Genomic DNA, 27,771 nt, shown 5'->3' on the forward strand with positions numbered 1-27,771 from the left:
GGGAAAAGTGGCAATAAATACTTAGTTGAGGAATGCTCATCAAACACTTATTTGGAACATCCCAGAGGTGTGCAGGCTAATTGGGAACAGGTGGGTGCCATGATTGGGTATAAAAGCAGCTTCCACGAAATGCTAAGTAATTCACAAACAAGGATGGGGCGAGGGTCACCACTTTGTAAGCAAATTGTCGAACAGTTTTAGAACAGCATTTCTCAACGAGCTATTGCAAGGAATTTAGGGAAAGTAAAATCATCAAAGGGTTCAGAGAATCTGGCGAAATCACTGCACATAAGCGATGATATTACGGACCTTTGATCCCTCAGGTGGTACTGCATCAAAAACCGACATCAGTGTGTAAAGGATATCACCATATGGGCTCAGGAACACTTCATAAAACCACTGTCAGTAACTACAGTTGGTCGCTACATCTGTAAGTGCAAGTTAAAGCTCTACTATGCAAAGCCAAACCCATTTACAACAACACCCAGAAAAACCGCCGGCTTCGCTGGGCCCGAGCTCATCTAAGATGGACTGATGCAAAGTGGATTAGTGATCTGTGGTCTGACGAGTCCACATTTCAAATGTTATTTGGAAACTGTGGACATGGTGTCCTCCGGAACAAAGAAGAAAATAACCATCCGGATTGTTATAGGCGTACAATTCAAAAGCCAGCATCTGTGATGGTATTGGGGTGCATTAGTGCCCAAGGCATGGGTAATTTAGACATTTGTGAAGGCACCATTAATGCTGAAAGGTCCGTAAAGGTTTTGGAGCAACATATGTTGTCATCCAAGCAACGTTATCATGGACGCCCCTGCTTATTTCAGCAAGACAATGCCCAGCCACATGTTACAACAGCGTGGCTTCATAGTAAAAGAGTGCGGGTACTCTCCTGGCCCGCCTGCAGTCCAGACATGTCTCCCATCGAAAATGTGTGGCGCATTTATGAGCGTAAAATACGACAGCTGAGACCCCGGACTGTTGAACGACTGAAGCTCTACATAAAACAAGAATGAGAAAGAATTCCACTTTCAAATCTTCAAAAATTAGTTTCCTCAGTTCCCAAACATTTATTGAGTGTTGTAAAAAAAAAAGGTGATGTAACACAGTGGTGAACATGCCCTTTCCCAACTACTTTGGCACGTGTTGCAGCCAAGAAATTCTACGTTAATTATTATTTGCAAAAAAACCCCAAAGTTTATTAAGTTTCAACATCAAATATCTTGTCTTTGTAGTGCATTCAATTGAATATGGGTTGAAAATGATTTGCAAATCATTGTATTTCGTTTATAATTACATCTAACACAATTTCCCAACTCATGTGGAAACGGGGTTCTAAAAGAACTACAACTAACAAACAAACAAAAAAATGCCTTAAGCTGTTGCAACTTTTACCGCAACTTTTTTAAAAAGCTGCCTCAAAATCAGGCATTTTTTTTCGAAGAAAACATCCATCCATCCATTTACTACCGCTTATTCCCTTTTGAGGTCGCGGGGGTCGCTGGTTCCTATCTCAGCTACAATCGGGTTGAAGGCCGCGTACACTCTGGACAAGTCACCACCTCATCGCAGGGCCAACACAGATAGACAGACAACATTCACACTCACATTCACACACTAGGGCCAATTTAGTGTTGCCAATCAACCTATCCCCAGGTGCATGTCTTTGGAAGTGGGAGGAAGCCGGAGTACCCGGAGGGAACCCACGCATTCACGAGGAGGACATGCAAACTCCACACAGAAAGATCCAGATTCTGGGATTGAACCCAGGACTTCTCAGGACCTTCGTATTGTGAGGCAGACGCACTAACCCCTCTTCCACTGTGCTGCCCTGTACGGAAACAATCACATAAAATAAAACCGTGAAATCCTAGAGAAAATGACATACCTCTCTGTTGTGGGCCAGCTTACATTTCCACATTGATATTTTTTCCCCAAATTTTTTAATTAAGCTATTCAATTTGAAATAAAATAAAACAATTTCATGCTGAGAAGCAACTTTGGGTATGGTTTTAATCTATTTCAAATTTGCACATCACACATTTTTTCATGACATGTCCAAGAAGGAGTAGAAAGAAGTAGAGCTGATTTAATTCTACTCTTTTGGAAGTCATTTCTAACACATTTGTTATTTACTTCCTATGCTCAATCGGTAATACAGACACATGAAATAAATAACTAAATAACCAACAAAGCTGTCATGGATTATTGTTAAATAAACATGAGTGCACACTTGTTTTTTTTCTGGGTCTACTCTGTGAATTATTTATAGAAGAACCCACAGGTGTCTCCCACCTTTCGCACTAATTTCATTTCATGCCTCAACCTTGCAGCCTCCCCTTACCTATTATTTTCACCTCTTTCTCCCTATTGTGAATTTTCCCTCGCTCGTGATTTCAAAGGTTGCACCAGAAAGTGCAGGAATATTGATTTAAACATGATGTATTTTTGTTTTTTGCTTGCTTGCTATACAAACTGTGCGACCTGGTGCACTAAATTTAAAAAAAGGTGTGTATGTTCTGAAGAAAAAGGTTAAAACCGGCAAATGGCATTTTGTGCGCGCCGGTGTGTGTGCATGAACAATTTAAACACTACCTTTGCTCTTTGCGTTGTTTTGTAAACGTGTCTGCTCAGTAAACAAATGCATGTTTCATCACAAAGCTTCCCCAGGTGAATTACAGCATGCCATCATCCTTGTGGGCATCCAATATCAAACATGCTCCTGGCATCGATATGGAAATGGAAGGCCAAGTGTGTGTGAGTACCTGTGGATCCTGTGTGTGTGTTAAAGAGAATGATGGAATTAGCAGGCTGTGTTAGCAGAGGTCTGGCCCTGCAGGCTTCAGGCAGTCTGCTGGCACTGTTGGAGCTATTAGAGGTAAAGCCAATTTGGACGGGCTCGGCGGCCATGTGATGCAATCGTATCGAACTTGAAGGCGAACTCTGGGCATCGCCTATTTGAAGATGAGCACAGAATGTGGTGCAGGAGGAAGAAGCAACAGGTGTGGAATTTCAAGTCTATCTGAACAGGCAAAGCTGCTATTTCCCCAAATGTTTTATTCATGGCCATTGTCCACAACCAAAGCCTCCAAAAGCATTTTTTATTCGGACATGGTCACACATCCAACCCACATGTGGAGATAAAAAAAAAAAAAAGAAAAAAGAAAAAAAGAAAAAAGCTTGCACGTGCCTGTGTGCTGTTCAAAATGGAGCTCCAGTTGATTTGTCACAGCAACACATCTTCTTATGGTAATTGTGTATCCAACAGATGAGTCTGTCTCCCATGAGCACGGCCGTTTATTGCCTTATGATTAGGAGACTAATTACAAAGATGTATTACAAACCATTCCCCCCACCAAGTGCATGCATGCGTTGAGAAAACACACAACACACAACACACACACACACACACACACACACACGCACGCATAGGTCCAGAATGATTACAATCTCTGCCAGCGATTACTATGATATCATCTTCTCGGGTGCTAACCCTTTATATTGCAATTAGGGCTGTCAAACGATTAAAACATTTATTGGCGATTAATCGCAGTTCATAGTTGACTCAAAATTAATCACAATTAATCACAGATAAATATAATTTTTCATCATTAGTTAGTGCACTCTAGACGGACAATTTTCAAGTTTTTCATTACCATGACTGGACAATTTGTTTGCTTTAATGAAATGTTTTTTAAAATAACATAAACATGCTTTTAATTAAAAAAAATAAATACCCACAGTGCATTCGTCCATCCATCTTCTTCCGCTTATCCGAGGTCGGGTCACGGGGACAGCAGCCTAAGCAGGGAAGCCCAGACTTCCCTCTCCCCTAACGCTGCGGTGGCCTAGCTCAGTGGTTCTCAACCTTTTTTCAGTGATGTTCCCCCCGTGAACATTTTTTTAATTCAAGAACCCCCTAATCAGAGCAAAGCATTTTTGGTTGAAAAAAGAGATAAAGAAGTAAAATACAGCACTTTGTCATCAGTTTCTGATTTATTGAATTGTATAACAGTGCAAATTATTGGTCATTTGTAGTGGTCTTTCTTGAACTATTTGGAAAAAAAAGATATAAAAATAACAAAAAACTTGTTGAAAATTAAACGAGTGATTAACTATAAATAACGATTTCTACACATAGAAGTAATGATGGGTTTAGGGACGGCGTGGCGCAGTGGGAGAGAGTGGCCGTGCGCAACCCGAGGGTCCCTGGTTCAAATCCAACCTCGTCACGCCCGTTGTGTCCTGAGCAAGACACTTCACCCTTACTCCTGATGGGTGCTGGTTGGTGCCTTGCATGGCAGCTCCCTCCATCAGTGTGTGAATGTGTGTGTGAATGGGTGGATGTGGAAATAGTGTCAAAGCGCTTTGAGTACCTTGAAGGTAGAAAAGCGCTATACAAGTACAACCCATTTATTTATCATTTAAATCACCATAAATGATTCCCGGGCGCGGCATTGCTGCTGCCCACTGCTCCCCTCACTTCCCAGGGGGTGATCAAGGAGATGGGTCAAAGGCAGAGGACAAATTTCACCACACCTTGTGTGTGTAACAATCATTGGTACTTTAACTTTAACTTTATCAACTGAAAGTGCCTTCTTTGGGGATTGTACTAGAGATCCATCTGGATTCATGAACTTAATTCTAAACATTTCTTCACAAAAAAATAAATCTTTAACATCAATATTTATGGAACATGTCCACAAAAAAATCTAGCTGTCAACACTGAATATTGCATTGTTGTATTTCTTTTCACAGTTTATGAACTTCCATTCATATTTTGTTGAAGAAATTATTCAAAAAATATATTCATAAAGGATTTTTGAATTCTTACTATTTTTAGAATATTTTTAAAAAATCTCACGTACCCCTTGGAATACTTTCAAGTACCCCTAGGGGTACACGTCCCCCATTTGAGAACACCTGGTCTTGCTCGACTTTGTTAAGGTAACTGTGAAAACATGGACTGGATTTTCAATATAGTAATGCGGACATTATTGATGAAATGGATTGTCTATCTGTGTTGGCCCTGCAATGAGGTGGCGACTTGTCCAGGGTGTACACCGCCTTCGGCCCGATTGTAGCTGAGATAGGCGCCAGCACCCCCCGGGATCCCAAAAGGGAATAAGCGGTAGAAAATGGATGGATGGATGAATTGGATTGGATAATAAGTGCTGACAAAGGGGTTTCAAAGGATGTATAAACAAAGTGAATAATGACAAGTTATATTATTATTTTTTAAACTTATATTCCTGCATAGTTATATTGAATTTTACTGCAACTTTTTGTAAAAAAAAATAAAATAAAAAAAAAATCACAAAATTATTTGTAACAAAATCATTTTAAGTAACAATCTACATTTTATGTTACCAATGCACTAAGTGGCACACCTTTTTTTGTGCATTTCTTACTTAAAGGAACTTATACTTAACATGTTATTAGCCTTAATAACATCCCATCATATTCATTTAGAACTTAGGTGCTCGGCGGAAATGGCCCATCATTGGCTTTAAAATTCGACTTTTCCATGCCTTTCTCCTTACAGTAAAGTTTAAACTTGGGAATCATGTTCCACTTTTGGGTATCAGAAGCACAACAGAGGTGGGAAGTCACCTGTGTAAAAGACGGTAAAAGGTGGTAAAAGAGGGTGTCAAGTTTGACACTTGGGATTCAATTCACAAGCTTGCTGTGTTGAAAAGAATGTTGCTGTCGGATGTCACCACAGGACACGATGATGTGTTGCAGCGAAGTACTATCGGATCCGTCTGAAAAAACTAATATTTCCAGAACTAATTGTTATGTTTACATAGTGGAGATGACGTCTCAGACACCAGGGGGTGAAGGTAATGTTCAATGATTTACTATACATATTGTCAATATAATAATAATAATAATAATAATAAACAATTCTAACTAACTATACTTAAACTAAGGAATGGAGTGTGTGACAAAAATCCAAGAGTGTGTGTGGTGTTAAACTACGTGTGTAATTAATTGATGTGTGTTACCATGATGTTGGATGAGACACAGACAAATCCAAAGGGGGCTAGGCGAAAGGGGTCCGTGATCCAAGTGAGGTCCGTGGGGCAGAGAGAGAAGGTCCGTGTCCAGGCGAAGGGTCGAGGATCGAGGGAGGCAGTCGATAGGAAGGAAAACACTGCGGGCACCAGGGAGAAGACAGGGGGCAAATCAAGCCATGAAGCAACACCGACAGAGCATAAAACTTGTCGCTTACGTTTCACCATCGGAAAATTTTCCCGCAAGGATCCTAGGGTCCACTGGTCCTTATCCGCTCGCCCTCATCAGTTCCACGTGTGCAGATTGCTGATCGTCTGCAGGCTTGTCGCTGCGTGGGCGTGCTGCGCTCAGCGTGTCTGAGTATGCTGCCAGCAGAGGTCCCGGCTTTGGGGAAAGCTAGTTTGAGTGCGCGCCATGGCACTCGTGATACCAATAAGAACTGAAATTACTGAAACCACATTCAAACTTTCAAGAGAGGGATAATTTCAATTAATAATGACACAAAATGCTTCTGTCTTGTTGAGTTATTGCAAACTGTTGTCAAAGCTTTTCATTTTCCAAACATAAAACAAGAAACAAAAAAACATTCAGTAAAAAGATCCTTCATGCAGTACTTTTTAATACCTTCACAAACACCGATCTCCGGCTGACACCATTCATTTGTAGTCCTCCGGCTGACAAGCGGCTAGCAGCTAAATGTGCATCTTCTTACAAATTGTGGAGCCGCTCCTCTAAGCCAATTCTCAAACTGTGGTACGCGGGCTCCATCTTGTGGTACGACTAAGAATCACTTAATTAAATATTGTATATGCAATTAATTTTTATTATTTAAGTACATAGTTTTATTTTCCTGTGTTTAAATACAGTGTAACTGTTCAAACTGTGTGTAATGTTGAAGTGGCCAGAACTATTCAATATACATGTTAAATAAATCTTGTTATGATCCGCTGCCCGGGTCATGTTCTGTTGGGTTTTTGGACTCCCTTAGTTCTGTTTCAGCAACCCTGTTTTGTGTCTCCTTTATTACCATAGCTCCTCTCTGAGCTACCACCTTATCGTGGTAGAGGAGTCTGTGTGTCCCAATGATCCTAGGAGCTATGTTGTCCGGGGGCTTTATGCCCCCTGGTAGGGTCTCCGAAGGCAAACAGGTTCTAGGTGAGGGATCAGACAAAGAGCAGCTCGAAGACCTCTATGAAGAAGACAAAACATGGACCCAGATTTCCCTCGCCCGGACGCGGGTCACCGGGGCCCCCCTCTGGAGCCAGGCCCGGAGGTGGGGCAAGATGGCGCCGGGCCTGTTTCCATGGGGCCCGGCCGGGCACAGCCAGAAGAGGCAACGTGGGTCACCCCTCCAATGGGCTCACCACCCATAGCAGGGGCCATAGAGGTCGGGTGCAATGTGAGCTGGGCGGCAGCTGAAGGCAGGGCACTCGGCGGTCCGATCCTCGGCTACAGAAGCTAGCTCTTAGGACGTGGAACGTCACCTCACTGGGGGGGAAAGAGCCTGAGCTAGTGCGCGAAGTGGAAAAGTTCCGGCTGGATATAGTCGGACTCACTTCGACGCACAGCAACGGCTCTGGAACCACTTCTCTCGAGAGGGATTGGACCCTCTTCCACTCTGGCGTTGCCAGCAGTGAGAGGCGACGGGCAGGGGTGGCAATTCTGGTTGCCCCCCGGCTTAAAGCCTGCACGTTGGAGTTCAATCCAGTGGACGAAAGGGTAGCCTCCCTCCGCCTTCGGGTGGGGGGACGGGTCCTGACTCTTGTTTGTGCTTACGCACCAAACAGCAGTTCAGAGTACCCACCCTTTTTGGGTACACTCGAGGGAGTACTGGAAAGTGCTCCCCCGGGTGATTCCCTTGTCCTACTGGGAGACTTCAACGCTCATGTTGGCAACGACAGTGAAACCTGGAGAGGCATGATTGGGAAGAATGGCCGCCCTGATCTAAACCCGAGTGGTGTTTTGTTATTGGACTTTTGTGCTCGTCACAATTTGTCCATTACAAACACCATGTTCAAACATAAGGGTGTCCATATGTGCACTGGCACCAGGACACCCTAGGCCGCAGTTCCATGATCGACTTTGTAGTTGTGTCATCGGATTTGCGGCCTTATGTCTTGGACACTCGGGTGAAGAGAGGGGCGGGGCTTTCTACCGATCACCACCTGGTGGTGAGTTGGCTACGATGGTGGGGGAGGATGCCGGACCGACCTGGCAGGCCCAAACGCATTGTGAGGGTCTGCTGGGAACGTCTGGCAGAGTCTCCTGTCAGAGAAAGTTTCAATTCCCACCTCCGGAAGAACTTTGAACATGTCACGAGGGAGGTGCTGGACATTGAGTCCGAGTGGACCATGTTACGCACCTCTATTGTCGAGGCGGCTGATCGGAGCTGTGGCCGCAAGGTAGTTTGTGCCTGTCGGGGCGGCAATCCTAAAACCCCCTGGTGGACACCAGCGGTGAGGGATGCCGTCAAGCTGAAGAAGGAGTCCTATCGGGTCCTTTTGGCTCATAGGACTCCGGAGGCAGTGGACAGGTACCGACAGGCCAAGCGGTGTGCGGCTTCAGCGGTCGCTGAGGCAAAAACTCGGACATGGGAGGAGTTCGGGGAAGCCATGGAAAACGACTTCCGGACGGCTTCGAAGCGATTCTGGACCACCGTCCGCCGCCTCAGGAAGGGGAAGCAGTGCACTATCAACACCGTGTATGGTGCGGATGGTGTTCTGCTGACCTCAACTGCGGATGTTGTGGATAGGTGGAAGGAATACTTCGAAGACCTCCTCAATCCCACCAACAAGTCTTCCTATGAGGAAGCAGTGCCTGGGGAATCTGTGGTGGACTCTCCTATTTCTGGGGCTGAGGTCGCTGAGGTAGTTAAAAAGCTCCTCGGTGGCAAGGCCCCGGGGGTGGACGAGACCCGCCCGGAGTTCCTTAAGGCTCTGGATGCTGTGGGGCTGTCTTGGTTGACAAGACTCTGCAGGATCGCGTGGACATCGGGGGCGGTACCTCTGGATTGGCAGACCGGGGTGGTGGTTCCTCTCTTTAAGAAGGGGGACTGGAGGGTGTGTTCCAACTATTGTGGGATCACACTCCTCAGCCTTCCCGGTAAGGTTTATTCAGGTGTACTGGAGATTAGGCTACGCCGAAAAGTCGAACCTCGTGGAACTGTGGACCAGCTCTATACTCTCGGCAGGGTTCTTGAGGGTGCATGGGAGTTTGCCCAACCAGTCTACATGTGCTTTGTGGACTTGGAGAAGGCATTCGACCGTGTCCCTCGGGAAGTCCTGTGGGGGGTGCTCAGAGAGTATGGGGTATCAGACTGTGTTATTGTGGCGGTCCGCTCCCTGTACGATCAGTGCCAGAGCTTGGTCTGCATTGCCGGCAGTAAGTCGAACACATTTCCAGTTCATAACTTTTATGGACAGAATTTCTAGGCGCAGTCAAGGCGTTGAGGGGTTCCGGTTTGGTGACCGCAGGATTAGGTCTCTGCTTTTTGCAGATGATGTGGTCCTGATGGCTTCATCTGACCAGGATCTTCAGCTCTCACTGGATCGGTTTGCAGCCGAGTGTGAAGCGACCGGAATGAGAATCAGCACCTCCAAGTCCGAGTCCATGGTTCTCGCCCGGAAAAGGGTGGAGTGCCATCTCCGGGTTGGGGAGGAGACCCTGCCCCAAGTGGAGGAGTTCAAGTACCTAGGAGTCTTGTTCACGAGTGAGGGAAGAGGGGATCGTGAGATCGACAGGCGGATCGGTGCGGCGTCTTCAGTAATGTGGACGTTGTACCGATCCGTTGTGGTGAAGAAGGAGCTGAGCCGGAAGGCAAAGCTCTCAATTTACCGGTCGATCTACGTTCCCACTCTCACCTATGGTCATGAGCTTTGGGTCATGACCGAAAGGATAAGATCACGGGTACAAGCGGCCGAAATGAGTTTCCTCCGCTGGGTGGCGGGGCTCTCCCTTAGAGATAGGGTGAGAAGCTCTGCCATCTGGGAGGAACTCAAAGTAAAGCCGCTGCTCCTCCACATCGAGAGGAGCCAGATGAGGTGGTTCGGGCATCTGGTCAGGATGCCACCCGAACGCCTCCCTAGGGAGGTGTTTAGGGCACGTCCAATCGGTAGGAGGCCACGGGGAAGACCCAGGACACGTTGGGAAGACTGTCTCCCGGCTGGCCTGGGAACGCCTCGGGATCTCCCGGGAAGAGCTAGATGAAGTGGCTGGGGAAAGGGAAGTCTGGGTTTCCCTGCTTAGGCTGTTGCCCCCGCGACCCGACCTCGGATAAGCGGAAGAAGATGGATGGATGGATGGTTACCATAGGTGCTGATTGGTTGCAGCTGTCTCTTATTAGTGTCTAAGATACTCACCTGCTGCCAGGCACTAATCAGAGTGCTATTTATTCCCGTTTCTTTCCACACTCAATCTGGCCTCCTGATTTGCTACATGCAACAGTTAACGATGGTTTGATTCCTGTTTTTGTATACTAGCTTCCATGCTCGGCTCTTTTGTTTATGCTAGCTTCCATGCGAAGCTCATTTTGTCTGCTAGCTCCCACGCTAGCCCCCTTAGCTTTTGCCTTCCGTGCTATGAGCACGCATTTGTTTGTTCCGCGCCTGATTTATTGCCTGAATAAATAATTTCCTACCTGCACGCTGGGTCCGAAGTCCGTCTGCATCTTGGGAGAACCATGGACGAATTACCATGCAACCTGGTTGTTACAAAACTGTTTCCTTGTTTTTAATGAATACGTGGGCCTGCGGTCACGGCCCCGGCGCAGTCCTCGGCACACTCTCCTGCGCGTTACGCTCCTCAGCGCTTTTCCAGTCGCACTCCTCTCCTCGACGCGCTCCTCTCCTGCCGTGGCTGTGCTCCAGTGCAGCGGTTCCAAATCTGCAATCTACACACCTGGACTGATGAGGCTCCACGCTTCTTTAACAGCGCAACCTGCGTGCCGGGGCCAGAACGTAGCTACAGTACAGTAAGCCTACACGTCTCTAGTTCTATGTGCATTAACTCTCTCTGTGTTCCTCCCCTTCCGTGCTCATCGACTTTTGTCCTGTTTCACCATCCAGCAGCGTTCTTCCGTTCCCTGGTTTCAGGCTGTATGTCTCGTCTCCCCGAATTCCCTCTGGTTTCCTGGCTGCCTTCCTGGATCTCGACCTCTTGCCTGGACACGAACCTTGATGCCTCGCTCCTGTCCCTGGACATCCGAGCTTGCCTTGCACTCCTAGTAACACTCCTCATATAATCACTTCACATAGTCTCACCACACGTATTTGGATTAGTTACACACCTCATTCCCTTGTTATAATAAATACGCCGAGAGCTAAAGGACGTCCCTGCCTCTGTGCAGTCTCCTTCCTCCTCTGTACCGTAACAGTTACTACGCTACTGCATTGTAATAATGGTTATTATGGTGATTTTTGGAGAGCCATGATTTTTTTCAAGGTGGTAATTGGTTAAAAAAAATAAGCAAGCCTGAAAACCACTGCTCAAAGCTAATTGTAATCACATCCATTTCAACAACTAAATTACATGTTTTTGATGTATTAGGGATAAGCGGTCGAAAATGGATGGATGGATGGAAGTTGTGACGACCTGTCATGTCAGAAGTCACATGATTTGTCGTTTCCTTAGTTTATGTGTTTAATTCCTGGTCAGTGCTTTTGTCTTTTTTACACTTTCTGTCTACCTCCCCCAGCGCTTTTGCACCCTCACCTGCTGCTGATTGGCAGCATGGCCAAACCTGGTCGTGGTTGCCAATCAGGCTGCAATTTATGCCAGTCAGGGCTCGAGGATTGTTAAACGTTACTCTGTTTTTCTGTATGCTGCTTATGCTTTCGTGATCGGTTTTGCTGCAACTCATTGTGCTACTTGTGAGAATTAAAAGACTCTTCCCTGTACGTCGTCCTCCTGTATCCTGCATCTTGGGGTCAAAACTACAACAGCTATGTGAGTTTGTGTCATTATGTATCATTACCATGTGACGTTATCACTGGAGGACACGGCTAAACATGGTACACGCCAGGGACAGGCATGCTAACAGCTAAGCAAGCTTAAAACAAGGCAAATAAAGAAATGTTTAGTTGAGTTTATGAAGTCTAGATGGAAGCACGTTACAGCAGAAAGTAAGCAGTAAAAATAAGAGCAAAAAGTAAATAACAAAAAAGAGCACTCAAAAAGTAGTACGAAATAAACAATTAAGACTGCAAACGAGGTGTGAATAACAGGAGTGTGGGGAAGCAACAGTTAACGCAACACCATGACTGAGCCAAAGCAGAGGAGATGTACACGACTAGACTGTGAACCATCAGGAAATCTACTGGCGCTGAGTGATGGAACTGGAGAGCTTAAGTAGTCAGGGGGGAATGAGCATCAGATGTGCGTGCAGGTGGCTAAGAGGGTGGATCGATCCATAAATTGGTCTTGTTGATCAGAATCAGAATCAGAATCAGAAATACTATATCAACCCCTGAGGGGAAATTAGGATTTTGAACACAAACCCATTCAAGAGCAGATAAACATTACAGGGAGACAGAACAGGATTGCTGATGGGTCTGCCAAATTCCGGCTCCCCTTACAAAAAAGATGAAAAAATAAATAAATACAATTCAGTCTAAGCCTGGGTCCCTGGAGATGGGGTCTAGACTGAGGCTAAGGGAAAGAAACCTCATAGCCAAAGAACACATAAGCATATGTGCAAGAGGGAAACATCAAAAACATTTAAGATTACATTATTGTAAAGGTAGAAGTGAACAGAAAACAATATTTTTGCCAAGTTGCTTCTTGTAGATATTGATGAAAAATGAAATTGTTATAACTTAGGGCTGTATCACTATATAATAGTTTACTATCGCTCGGTATTGATAATTACTGATATCCATTTTCTCCATCCATTTTCTACCGCTTATTCCCTTTCGGGGTCGCGGGGGGCGCTGGCGCCTATCTCAGCTACAATCGGGCGGAAGGCAGGGTACACCCTGGACAAGTCGCCACCTCATCGCAGGGCCAACACAGATAGACAGACAACATTCACACTCACATTCACACACTAGGGCCAATTTAGTGTTGCCAATTAACCTATCCCCAGGTGCATGTCTTTGGAAGTGGGAGGAAGCCGGAGTACCCGGAGGGAACCCACGCATTCACGGGGAGAACATGCAAACTCCACACAGAAAGATCCCGAGCCTGGATTTGAACCCAGGACTGCAGGAACTTCGTATTGTGAGGCAGACGCACTAACCCCTCTGCCACCGTGAAGCCCCAATTACTGATATTTTCTCTAAAATAAGGACCAGGAGACTATATATTAAATGTTAAAATTGTTATTCTAAACGGAACCTTTCTCTCATTTTAACCCTAACAGCTATCAAGGCAAAAAGGAAATGAAATGTCAACACAACCAGGAAAAACACTTGAACATTTAATGCAAACAATATTCTAAAATCGCAAAAAGCCCCACTTAAGAACTCTCAGTTTTGGTTGATTCTAGCGGTGCCAGTGGACCAAAGTGGGAGTGTTTTGCCAGGAGGAAGACCACATTTCCCACGAGGGCCAGCCCGTAGCGCAGGCCTGGGCAATTACTTTGTCTTGGGGGTAGAATTTAGAGAACAAAATGTGTCTGGGGGCTGGTATATCTATTTTTAGGAACACTAATACAAAACCTCACAATAATGTCTGATTGAACGTTAAAAACCTTATGACAGACCGCCTTGGGAAATGGAATGGAATTAAAAAAAAAAATTCTGTATGAGACACCCAGAATGTACATAACAATTAAGAATGTGGGATTTACAATATCAACTATGAGCGATAAAACACTGAATATTGACAACATCTGAACGTCACATCCCCTCTTGATCGACATATTTTACAATCAAACAAAATTCAACAAAAATGCAACAAACACGGCGAATAATGAACGTGAAGGGTAAAAATAACCCCACCTACAATCTGATGTATCCGATATATCACTAAGCTTTAGAACTTTGTCGTAAAAAATTCCGTCCCTAACACCCGCACTCTGTGGAAATGCTCCCCACCCACGCCGCTTGGTGCCTCGTCTGAGGCTGTGATTTAGATTACCATAGTAACTAGTGTATCTGTCAGGGTTGTCCCTGACAGTTTGGCTATGTTAGTTTTTTCCTCTGCATTTATTTGTCTTTGTTCCTGTCAGCACTCTTATTTCTGTAATTTCCTGATTTTCTCCCTGAGTGCTTTTTCCCCTCAGCTGTGGCTGATTGGCACCGGGCCACACCTGGTGTCAATCAGCCAGATACTATTTAGACCTGCTTTCTCCTCCAGCCAAGGCTGGATTATTGTCACCACTACCTGTCTATGCCATTAATACTTATCTTTGTAGCTGTGTCTACTTCTGTTCACTCTGCTCTTGTCATAGTTCCTTCATGTCACAGTAAGTGTTTTTTTTTCTAGTCCACAGTTAGCCTTTGTGCTAGTTTTAGTTCATACTGTAGCCAAGTTTGTTCTCTGCCTTGTGCACGCCTTTCGTTTGTACCCTTTTGTTTGTTCTTGCTTTAGTGTTAAATTAAATCATGTTTACCTGCACAAAGCCTGCCGCCTTCTGTGCATCTTGGGGTTTGTCACAAACTCAACCTGACAGTATCATGCAAAAGCGCAGATTACAACTTGTATAGTTCAAGATTTACGGTAATTTGAAAACATCACTGCACATCATAATGGCAGCTACAGTTTTCATCTTAAAGATCTAAAAAAAATATTTGGGAATGTCCGGCGGGCAAGATCGAAAAGCTTAATGGGCCTTAACTTGCCCAGGTCTGGCATAGTGCATAATGTATCGTCAGAATCTATTGTCAGGTATGTACAAACTGACACGTTAATTCCAGGCCCAGAGCATAATACTACTAATGCTTAAAGGTAGGCTTGGTGTTCCTGGGAATCAAGGCGTCACCTTTTCTCCTCCAAACATATTGCCGGGTATTGTGGCCAAACCGCAAAATTTTTGTTTCATCTGACATCACATGGAGCAAGATAAGAGGAAAGTTCTGTGGTCAAAAATTCAACCAGAAACTTGTGGATGGCTACCAAAAGCAACTTATTGCAGTGAAACTTGCCAAGGGATATGGAACCAAATATTAACATTGCTGTATGTATGCTTTTGACCCAGCAGATTTGATCTAATTTTCAGGAGACCCATAATAAATTCATAAAAGAACCAAACTTAATGAATGTTTTTTGTGACCAAAAAGTATGTGCTCCAATCACTCTATCGCAAAAAATAAAGTTGTAGAAAGTGTATATATATATATATATATATATATATATATATATATATATATATATATATATATGGGAAAAATCACAAGACTACTTCATCTCTACAGAACTGTTTCATGAGGGGTTCCCTCAATCGTCAGGAGATTTTTTTGGAAGCATTCACATACAATGGTTTATATAGGGCACAGAGTGGGTAGGTACAGGCAGGCGTAGGGGCGTGATGATTGGCTCATGTGCTACCCAGGAGGTGTTTCCGTCTGTGACAGCATGCTGATATAATTACACTGCGCTTGTTGAGGGATGACAGGTCTGGGTGATATATAATAAACAGTTTCTCTTTTAAGCATAGTTTGCATCTTTTATTACCACTGTTGTAAGGTGTGCTGGATGCAAGAATTTGCTATGTTATTGAATATTCAACATAATTGTCTTTGAGGTTCCAAATGTGCTTGCGGAGTTCTGTACAATTCAGCAAGGTCTGCTTATATATATATATATATATATATATATATATATATATATATATATATATATATATATATATATATATATATATATATATATATATATATATGAATGAATACATCCATCAATGTTTACTTATATAGCCCTAAATCACTAGTGTCTCAAAGGGCTGCACAAACCACAACACAAACCACTACGACATCCTCGGTAGGCCCACATAAGTCAGTGGGACGTCGGTGACAATGATGACTATGAGAACCTTGAAGAGGAGGAAAGCAATGGATGTCGAGTGGGTCTAACATGATACTGTGAAAGTTCTATCCATAATGGATCCAACACAGTCGCAAGAGTCCAGTCCAAAGCGGATCCAACACAGCAGCGAGAGTCCCGTTCACAGCGGAGCCAGCAGGAAAACATCCCAAGCGGAGGCGGATCAGCAGCGAAGAGATGTCCCCAGCCGATACACGGGCGAGCAGTACATGGCCACCGGATCGGACCGGACCCCCTCCACAAGGGAGAGTGGGACGTAGGAGAAAAAAAAAAAAACTGCTGATCAACTGGTCTAAAAATGGAGTCTATTTAAAGGCTAGAGTATACAAATTAGTTTTAAGATGAGACTTAAATGCTTCTACTGAGCTGGCATCTAGAACTTTTACCGGGAGGGCATTCCAGAGTACTGGAGCCCGAAATGAAAACGCTCTATAGCCCGCAGACTTTTTTTGGGCTTTGGGAATCACTAATAAGCCGGAGTCCTTTGAACGCAGATTTCTTGCCGGGACATATGGTACAATACAATCGGCAAGATAGGCTGGAGCTAGACCGTGTAGTATTTTATATGTAAGTAGTAAAACCTTAAAGTCACATCTTAAGTGCACAGGAAGCCAGTGCAGGTGAGCCAGTACAGGCGTAATATGATCAAACTTTCTTGTTCTTGTCAAAAGTCTAGCAGCCGCATTTTGTACCAACTGTAATCTTTTAATGCTAGACATGGGGAGACCCGAAAATAATACGTTACAGTAATCGAGACGAGACGTAACAAACGCATGGATAATGATCTCAGCGTCTTTAGTGGACAGAATGGAGCGAATTTTAGCGATATTACGGAGATGAAAGAAGGCCGTTTTAGAAACGCTTTTAATGTGTGGCTCAAAGGAGAGAGTTGGGTCAAAGATAACATCCAAATTCTTTACCGAGTCACCTTGTTTTATTGTTTGGTTGTCAAATGTTAGAGTTGTATTATTAAACAGAGGTCGGTGTCTAGCAGGACCGATAATCAGCATTTCCGTTACCTTAACGTAGTCCGAGGTCACAATGTTATGGGAGACGCACTGCATCCTATCAGTAAGATAATAGTTAAACCAAGACAGGGCTAAGTCTGACATACCAATTCGTGTTTTGATACGTTCTAATAAAATATTATGATCGACGGTATCGAAAGCAGCGCGAAGATCGAGGAACAGCAACATAGATGACGCATCAGAATCCATCGTTAGCAATAGATCATTAGTCATTTTTGCGAGGGCTGTTTCCGTGGAGTGAGTTGCCCTGAAACCGGATTGAAAGGTTTCACATATATTGTTAGACGCTAAGTGTTCATTTAACTGCTCCGCAACAATTTTTTCGAGGATTTTTGAAATAAAGGGAAGGTGAGACACCGGTCGGTAGTTTACCATGAGGTCAGGATCGAGGTTAGGTCTTTTAAGAAGAGGATGAATAACCGCTTTTTTGAATGCTAGGGGAACAGTGCCCGAGGAAAGTGATAAGTTTATAATATTTAGCACTGATGGACCTAATAATACAAAAAGCTCCTTGATCAGTTTCCCAGGAAGTGGGTCAAGTAAACATGTTGTTTGTTTTATTCCATTTACACGTTGTAACAATTCCTCTAATGTTATTTCCTCAAAACGAGAGAAACTATTTTGGAGGGCAGTATCCGCCGTATATACCATCGTGTCAGTGTTAATAGAACCCCGTTGTAGCTGGGACGCATTGTCTTTAATCTCCTTTCTAATGACTTCAATTTTCTTACTAAAGAATTGCATAAAGTCATCAGCTGAGTGGGTGGAGCTACTGGAAGGAGTCCCTTGTTGGGTTAGCGATGCTACCGTACTAAACAAAAATTTAGGAACGTTTTTATTACGGTGGATGAGATTTGAGTAATATTTAGCTTTAGCTAAGGTAAGCATGCGTTTATAAGTTATTAAACTATCACTCCATGCTTGATGGTGCACCTCACGTTTAGTCGTTCGCCATTTGCTTTCAAGCTTTCTACATAATAATTTCTGAGCTCTAGTTTCTTCTGTAAACCACGGGATATATATATATATATATATATATATATATATATATATATATATATATATATATATATATATATATATATATATATATATATATATATATATATATACATATATATATATATATATATGTGTGTGTGTATATGTATATATATGAATATATACATACATATATATATATATATACATATATATATATATATATGTATGTATATATTCATATATATACATATACACACACACATATATATATATATCGTAGTGACAGCATGCACAAATGCACAATATTGAGTTGTTGTTGGTACACAGCGAGGGACATAGTCCAAAAGGGAGGGGCCTCAATACCAAACCAAACAGATAGGAAGAAAATGAACACGTAGCCAAGCTGAGCTTTTATTGACCTAAAGGAAACTTTAAATAAAGTGCATCAAAGAGCGTTGAGCCCCTTCAGCAAATCCAGTTGTGCTCTTGATCCGTAGCGACGAACCAACGATGATAAGTCATTGGCGATAACGACTCCATTAGTGCAGAGGAAGAGGAGAACGATAAGTGTGCGTGTTGTTTAGGACCATGCCGTTATCTCCATGTGCCTTCCTGTCGCTGTTGTTCCGCATGCCTCAGAGGCAGCGCGGTTATAATGGAGCATGCAGCGTGGGGGCGTGTTTAAAGTCGCAGATTGTCCTGATGCTCGGCCAACTTCCAGTTCTGCTTGGCACTTTTCCAAATGATATTAGCTCGGTGAGTTTTAGCGCCACAAAAGGTTATCTCGGTGTCAAATCCCCTCAGGGCTGCTCGTTGGAGACACACTGGTGAGATGGCGCCTCTTTGACGAAGTGCTATGTTTAGGGAGGGGCGAGGATCAGCAATGTTCTCTGTTTTACTCAGAATTTTGAGTCCAGGAATATTCTACTCAAATGTTTATAGGGCCTCATTAGCAGAAAGCTACAGACCAGGAGGCCGGACTCATCCCTTCACTATTAGTCTTATTTAGAATATACTGGTGAACCAGCGTCCTCTGTAGTAGACATTTGATTTTGGTCTATTTATTTTGTCAAAATTACAAGAGTGCTCAGCTGTTTTTAAGGACTTTCAAAGATCATATACCTCTATATCAGGGGTGTCACAGTCATTTTAAATCGGGGGCCACGTGGAGAAAAACTACTCCCAAGTGGGCTGGACTGTTAAAATCACGGCATGATAACTTCAAAATAAAGACAGCGTCAGATTGTTTTCTTTGTTTAAAAAAAGAACAATCACATTCTGAAAATGTACACATTTTTTTACCCTTACATGTTGCGGTTAATAATATTCTATTTTTATTTGTCGTTATTTCTACTTTTTGAATCCATTATGCGATAATCTTGATCAGTCAACTCATTGGTGTTGATTTTCAATCTATCAATATAAAACGTAATATTAAAATCGAATTACAGTATATTATTTATGCAGTTTGCTCATTTTCCTCGACTGGTGCACTAACACCATGTGGTTTATTTATTCTATTACTTATGTAGCATCATCTATAAAGATACAAAAAATTGCTATTGCGACATCGAGTGGACACATTTAGAACAGCGGTTTCTTTCATTAGAAAATTCAGGCGAATTTTTATACTTAGCAAACTCATACCACGGGCCAGATAAAACCTGTTCAGATCTGGCCCACGGGCCGCACGTTTGACACCCTTGCTCGACATGATAGTACTGTTTTTTAAGAACGTGCTGCAAAAAATGTCGTCTTTTTTTTAACTGAACTTGCGGGCAACCAGTTAAATAGCCCCAATGATTTAAAAAGAGAGGACCTAGGGTTCACAGTTTGGAGGACGATGTCGGTGGGGTCATAGCAGCGGACAGTTGGAGTGTCTTTATCCCTGTTTACACTGCAAACCAAACCGGATTTTTTTGCCCTCAACCAAATTTGCCAACCTTGAGACCTCCGATTTCGGGAGGTGGGGGGTCGGGGGTGGGGCAGAAGGCGTGGTTAAGGCCCTGGTTGGGTTGGGGGGCATGGTTAAGAGGGGAGGAGTATATTTACATCTACAATTCACCAACTCGAGTATTTCATATATATATATATATATATATATATATATATATATATATATATATATATATATATATATTAGCTATATGTATTTCTTTTATTATATATATAAATAGAATACATAGTTTAATTTCAGACGGCACCTATCAAATACATAGTAATAAAAACATAGTTGTTCTACTAACTGTACTGTGCTTGCTGGTTACTAAAAAAAAAACAACAACACTTGACTTTCACTATTTGAGTAACCTTTGTTCTGCCATTTGCGTGCTGGCGAGAGTCACTTGCCGTCAGGTGCGCAACACCACGTAAATCGTTGGCCAATCAAAAAGCAACCCCATAACGCTATAGCCAACATTCACCAGGAGATGGCGACAGACAACATAGAATCACTCTATTACAGACGGCGTCACCATGGCTGTAACTTCCTCGTTCTTCTGCTTCGTCTCCTTGTGTGTGCAGTTTTTTATTAAAATCCGCAGATGTTGCAACGTGATTGGGCAGGCAAGATGTTTATATAATGGGAAAGCGGACGTGAAAACAGGCTGTTCCCACTCAGGTCCGCAAGGAGTTGGAGGGGGTGTGGCCTCCAGCTCCGCTGAAATTCGGGAGAAAATTTCTTCCGGGAAGTTTTCGGGTGAGGCGCTGAATTTCGGGAGTCTCCGGGAAAATCCGGGAGGGTTGACAAGTATGCCCTCAACTGACTCAGATATGATTTTTTTTGCCGGTCAAACGCTCCAAATGCTTCAAATCTAATCTTTTGGCATCAAATCCACGCCACATCAGGAGGTAGTCCTGAATCCAATTGGATCTTTTCAAATGTGACTTCAGTCTAAACGCAATGTGACCCGAATGTGACTTTTTCGTCATCTTTGGGCGAGTGCCGGAAAGACGCTAAAGTGTATTTCTGGTCTTGTCATCCTCGTCTGGACAGACGGCGGACACGGCAGTGTGGCTTAATCAAAAGAGACGTCAGAGACGCTTTACTGAACCAAAAAGTGCTTCATTACAAGCGAGCGTCATTTACACAGGACTGCATTTCCTGGGAGGAGGTCAGGTCAAATATGGAAGACTCCTCTCCCGGAGAAGCCAAATCATCTGTTTATTAATTCCTTCTTTCTCTGTCTGGGTGTGCACTAAGTCGAAACAGCAGCACCTGACCATAAAAGGAGATGTTCATGTGTAAGTTTCTGGAAAATACCTGCTTTAAGTCATAACTTAAAGGTTGGCGTTTTAGCTTGACAGGTAGTCTCCTTTCAAGGATATGGTTATCACTTTTACATTCCGATGTCCCAATTAGGGCCTTTTTCCTATGAGAAGTGATCCAATCCACCTGAGAATATCAAACTAAGGGGGCTTATCTTATCATGTGCTCAAACTAAAATACCACTGTTTACTCAAACTTGAAGGTTTGCTTTCTCCAAGGGGAATATGAACATTCACCATATGTGGAACATAATATGAGTTAATTGATACACTTCACGCAGTCTCCAGTGAAACTGGATATTTCATCACAACATCCTGTTTCAATTTCTATTTAAGATTACACATTTTTGGTGCATGACTGGTCAACAGTGTGCAAAAAATAGGCTGTATGTAATACATGAATCTGTATTTTTACGTGACCCCAGGAGGTACAAGCAGTAGAAAATGGATGGATGAATGGATGGATTCTGAAGAAATAGCGATTGTCGAAAGACCAAAATTGACAATCTGGCACATTTGCCTACATCTATCCATCCATCCATTTCCTACCGCTTATTCCCTTTGAGGTTGCGGGGGACGCTGGTGCCTATCTCAGCTACAATCGGGCGGAAGGCGGGTACACCCTGGACAAGTCGCCACCTCATCGCAGGGCCATTTGCCTACATGTGAGTTGAAAAATAAAGCTCAGGTAGATCCACGCTGATGTCCGTGTCTCCTCTACTTAACAGCCATAAAAAGATTACAACCCTCCCAAATATAATAAACTATATACAGTACATCCATTCATACATTTTATTACTTTCATTTACTTTCACGTAAAAAAACAGTAATTTTAAGGTGTTGCGACTTAAATGTTTTTATTTTGTAGTAAAAGCGACTTCCTCTTGGTCAACTTCCTTTGTTTTCACTTTATCGAAGTGCACATGCAAGTGGCATCGAGCCCACATTGTTAAGTTCAGTTCAGTTTCAGTTTATTTGGAAAATCCATAAGATATGCATCACACAATTTCAGTTGTTTCATTACAGCACGTCCGAAGAGAAGTAGGAAGAAGCAGAGCTTATGTAATCCTACCCCTTTTTCATATCATGGCCATTTTATCAAATTTCCTTGTTCTCTGTAATAGAACAGTGAATAAACAAAAAATAAATACATAATAGGGAATACGTGTTTCCATAGTAAGGAAACACATATTAATACATAAATAATCTTTGTCTCAATTTAAAAAAAAAATGAAAAAATGGTTCAACATGTTCATAATTCTTGTTCTGTGCTACCCACACTTGAGTAAATGTAGCTTACCACCACCAGTTGTGGATCTATAATAGGTTCCTCAATCTAAAGCCCTTTGAGTCAAAGCGCTATATTATTATAATGAACTTAATTTCATTTCAAATAAGTATATGCAGAATTGTAATAAAATGGTAACACTTTAGTGAGATACATTAGACACAGCACATACTTTGATAATCATTTGAGATATTTATCAGTTATGAGCAAAAATAAAGAGATTAACGTTTTTTACACTGCTCTGTTTAAATAACTGGGCGGGTTTTTATTCGAGACACTTGATGAGTTGACTACAGTTAGTAAATGAGTGGGAGTGAAAAAAACCTGACTGCTTGTCTACTGTCAATCCAAACTGAACACTTGTGAACACTTGTAGTTTGAACAGTCTCTTAAACTGAATCATATTGGTGCTTTGTTTGATTTCTTTGGTTAATCCGTTCCATAATTTATTTCCACATACTGATATGCTAAAGGTTTTAAGTGTTGTATGAACATATAAATGTCTTATATTTTATTTTCTTGTAAGGTCCTCTTTAGTTTGTTGAGAATAATTGTTGTACATTATTGGGTAGCAGGTTATAGTTTGCATTGTATATCATTTTAGCTGTTTGCAAATTACACCAAATTGTTGAATTTCAATAATTGTGTTTTAATAAATAAAGTGTTTGTATGTTCTCTATATACATACTTGCCAACCTTGAGAACTCCGATTTTGGGAGGTGGGGGGTGGGAGGCATGGTCGGGGGTGGGGCGGGGCGTGGTTGGGGGAGTGTTTAAGAGGGGAGGAGTATATTTACCGCTAGATTCATAGATTCACCAAGTCAAGTATTTCATACGGTGTATATACATATATATATATATATATATATATATATATATATATATATATATATTTTTTTTTTTTAAGAAACACTTGACTTTCAGTAAATTCTAGCTACATATATATATATTTTTTAAATTATATATCTATATATATATGTATATGTATATATATATATATACAAATAAAATAAATACTTGAATTTCAGTGTTCATTTATTTACACATTTACACACAAATAACACTCATCTACTCATTGTTGAGTTGAGGGTTGCGTATTCCACCCTTGTGTTTCTAACCATATGCATGTACGCTAGATGGCGGTATTGTCCTGTTTAAGAGTGTCACAACACATTGCTGTTTGGCAGACGGTAGACGAATTCGGACTGCTGTTGTTGTGTGTTGTTTTACCGCGCTGGGAGTACGTTAATAAAACTGCCTAACAATAAACTCACATAAGAAACCAAGAACTCCCCCTCTATCATTCTACAGTTATAACGTCATTGGGCAGACACGCTCTTTATACACGTGGGGCGTGGCCTCCAGCTCCGCCTGAATTTCGGGAGAAAATTTGTGTAAACGTAGTCTTTGAGACACAAGGCAGTTGGGCGACGGGGTTCATAAATCGAGGTTCTGAACTCCATGTTTGACATTTTACACACGACTGCCGGATAAATAATTCAGGCCTCATCTTCGGCGTCTATGCTAGTCTGGTGTTTAGTAGAGTGATCAACGGCAGGGCACTTTGCCTCTCATTGACTTTTAATGTACGTACGTGGAATGTGTGATCATTAAAAAATCCGAGGAGCGACCTGCAGAGTTCAGACTGGAGAGGAAAAAAAAATACCCTCCCCCCAGCCTCTCTCTCTCTCTCTATCTCACCCTCTGTCTGTCCGATCACTAATTATATCTGCAGCTCTTAAAGCCCTTCATGAGTTTTAGAAGAGTGTTGGGAAGCTCTGAAATCCCAACGTCGCTTTTTATTCTGCCCGTGACGCTCATCCCCCGTGTGTCAGAAGCTGAAACCTCGCTAATCCCCTGACGGCGTCGCACACGGGGCCCCAGCTGTCGACTCCCGGCTAATTTGTGGCCCTGCTTGGGATGCCATTGATGTCACCGAACTCCCTTCTACTTCAGTAACTTTTCTTCTGTGCTCATTTGCCCTCCCGCGCTTTCTCTCACCTTCTCGCTGGACGATGGTGAAATTCCCGACTGGCACAGAGCGAATGCTTTTGTTCGCGGCCGTTGCGTTGGGAGTCGGCGTCCCTCCTCCCTGTGGGTGCACGTCACAGACCTGCCACCCAGCCTTTTCTCCCCTCCAAAGGCTGAATGGATGTGCAGCGGAGGAGGTGGAGATTAATGCAGCACAGAGGGCAATTTGGAGCCGCCAGCACACTAAGCGTTTGAATGATGGCACATCAAGAATCCTCAAGTTCCATTAAGAGTGCTTAACAATACATCACCATGCAGGCCGCTTGTTTTAATGAGAGAAAGGAGGTGGGAAGGAGCCTGAGCGGATCACTAGACTGACATGGCTCTCCTTCTTATCGCTCTAAGCTCCTCTCAGTAGCTTGTTGGAGCAGTGGGCTGCAAACAGATTTGGAACGCCCACCCGGTATTGCAAAGAGGATAAGATCGCATTGCTTGTTTGGAAAAATAAGTATCCGCAACACCAGACAATCCAAAATATTTGATAGGACAGAGGGCAACGTACTCTTTAGGGAGTATGGCCTGGTACTTAGCATTCCAAGGGCGAGATAAGAGGTCTTTGCTTACCCTGGAGACTTCTCGGCAAGAGGAGTCTCCTTTCCATTTAGAAAAACATTTAACTACTTTAAAAATTACAATGTTAAAAGCCTATTGAAATTAGATTTTCTTATTTAAACGGGGATAGCAGGTCCATTCTATGAGTCATACTTGATCATTTCGCGATATTGCCATATTTTTGCTGAAAGGATTTAGTAGAGAACATCCACGATAAAGTTCACAACTTTTGGTCGCTAACAGAAAAGCCCTGCCTTTACCGGAAGTCGCAGACGATGACGTCATCTGTTGAGGGCTCCTCACATCCTAACATTGTTTTTAATGGGAGCCTCCAACAAAAAGAGCTAATCGGACCGAGAAAACGACAATTTCTCCATTAATTTGAGCGAGGATGAAAGATTTATGTTTGAAGATATTGATAGCGACGGACTAGAAAAAAATAAAAAAATCAAGTTAAAAAAAAACGCAATTGCATTGGGACGGATTCAGATGTTTTTAGACACATTTACTAGGATAATTCTGGGAAATCCCTTATCTTTCTATTGTGTTGCTAGTGTTTTAGTGAGTTTAATAGTACCTGATAGTCGGAAGGGTGTATCCACGGGTGTCTTGAGGCCGGTGTCTGATGGAAGTCGACAGCAGCTGTACGGACGGCACAAGCTCAGCTGATCTCCGGTAAGTGACGACTTTTTACCACAATTTTCTCACCAAAAACTGCTGGTTGACATTTGGTTGGAATCCATGTTCGCTTGACCGCTCTGATCCATAGTAAAGCTTCACCTCCGGGAATTTTAAACAAGGAATCACCGTGTGTTTGTGTGGCTAAAGGCTAAAGCTTCCCACCTCCATCTTTCTACTTTGACTTCTCCATTATCAATTGAACAAATTGCAAAAGATTCAGCAACATAGATGTCCAAAATACTGTGTAATTATGCGGTTAAAACAGATGACTTTTAGCTGTGTGTGTGCACAGCCCTAATATTTCCTAACAGCTCGTTACGTCACGCGTACACGTCATCAATCCGCGATGTTATCAACAAGAAACTCCCAGGAAATTTAAAATTGCAATTTAGTAAACTAAAAAGGCCATATTGGCATGTGTTGCAATGTTAATATTTCATCATTGATATATAAACTATCAGACTGCGTGGTCGGTAGTAGTGGGTTTCAGTAGGCCTTTAAATATTCTGGTGGTTTCATCGAGCCTATTTGGGTGATGTTTGGCGGGCCAGATAAAAAGCTTTGGTAGAAAAAGCCTGTATATATAGACAGGTGTGTGCCTTTTCAAATCCAGTCCAATCAACTGAATTTACCACAGGTAGGCCCAATTAAGCTGTAGGAACATCTCAAGGATGATCAGTTGAAACAGGATGCACCTGATATCACTTTTGAGCTTCATGGCAAAGACAGTGAATATTTATGTGCATGTGTTGTTTTAGTTTTTTTTATATTTATTAAATGTACAAACACTTCTAAAAAACGTGTTCGCAAATGTCATTATGGGGTAGTATGAGTAGAAATGTGCTTGCTAATCCCTCATGTAAGAGCTATGTGTTAAAGGACCAAACTTACTCAGTGAATTGACCCGCTTGTGCTCCAAATTCCGTTGTTTGTAAAACCAGCTCGTTGTCAGTGTGATTGGTGATTAATGAGAAAGTGTTGTGTTGCTAGTGTCGTTTGAGTCAGTGGTTCTCAAATGGGGGTATGCGTACCCCTGGGGGTACTTGAAGGTATGCCAAAGGGTACGCAATATTTTAAAAAAATACTCTAAAAAATAGCAACAATTCAAAAATCCTTTATGAATATATTTATTGAATAATACTTCAACAAAATATGAATGTAAGTTCATAAACTGTGAAAAGAAATGCAACAATGCAATATTCAGTGTTGACAGATTTTTTGTGGACATGTTCCATGAATATTGATGTTAAAGATTTCTTTTTTTGTGACGAAATGTTTAGAATGAAGTTGATGAATCCAGATGGATCTCTATTACAATCCCCAAAGAGGGCACTTTAAGTTGATGATTACTTCTGTGTAGAAATCTTTATTTATAATTGTGACAAATGTATATAACATATTGGTACTATTTTAGTATGGGGAACATATTCTAAGTAACAAATAATTAATTTAGAGTTATTTGGACACCAAAGGGACATATAAGGGTTAGGGTTAGGGCTAGGGTTACTAATAAGAAATGTTTCTGAGTTTATGGAGGGAATACTCTTAGTGAAGTGAAGTGAATTATATTTATATAGCGCTTTTCTCTAGTGACTCAAAGCGCTTTACATGGTGAAACCCAATATCTAAGTTACATTTAAACCAGTGTGGGTGGCACTGGGAGCACGTGGGTAAAGTGTCTTGCCCAAGGACACAACGGCAGTGACTAGGATGGCGGAAGCGGGAATCGAACCTGCGACCCTCAAGTTGCTGGCACGGCCACTCTACCAACCGAGCTATACCGCCCCAATGGTATAGCTTAGTTAATGGCTTACTCGTTTTATAATAAGGCAATGCACAATAAGGCATTAATATGTACTTAATAATGACTAATTAGGAGCCAATATGTTGCTAATTTGCATGTTGATAAGAAACTCATTAATGCTAAATATGTTCCGCATA

The 27,771-nt window shown here is 42.5% G+C and overlaps 1 long non-coding RNA gene across 1 annotated transcript in view; it reads right to left on the reverse strand.

Annotated features, from left to right (window-relative positions):
• Window positions 1-3,357: 3,357 nt before the first annotated feature.
• LOC133562247 (uncharacterized) overlaps window positions 3,358-27,771 on the reverse strand; it is a 31,473-nt gene continuing 7,059 nt past the window's right edge. The window contains exons 3-4 of the long non-coding RNA XR_009808865.1: window positions 6,236-6,402; window positions 3,358-6,157 (exon numbers count right to left, since the gene is read on the reverse strand). This is a non-coding gene — a long non-coding RNA (uncharacterized LOC133562247). The remainder of the gene's footprint in view (window positions 6,158-6,235; window positions 6,403-27,771) is intronic.

The sequence above is a fragment of the Nerophis ophidion genome, linkage group LG11 (genome assembly GCF_033978795.1).
Source record: "Nerophis ophidion isolate RoL-2023_Sa linkage group LG11, RoL_Noph_v1.0, whole genome shotgun sequence".
Lineage (NCBI taxonomy): Eukaryota > Metazoa > Chordata > Actinopteri > Syngnathiformes > Syngnathidae > Nerophis > Nerophis ophidion.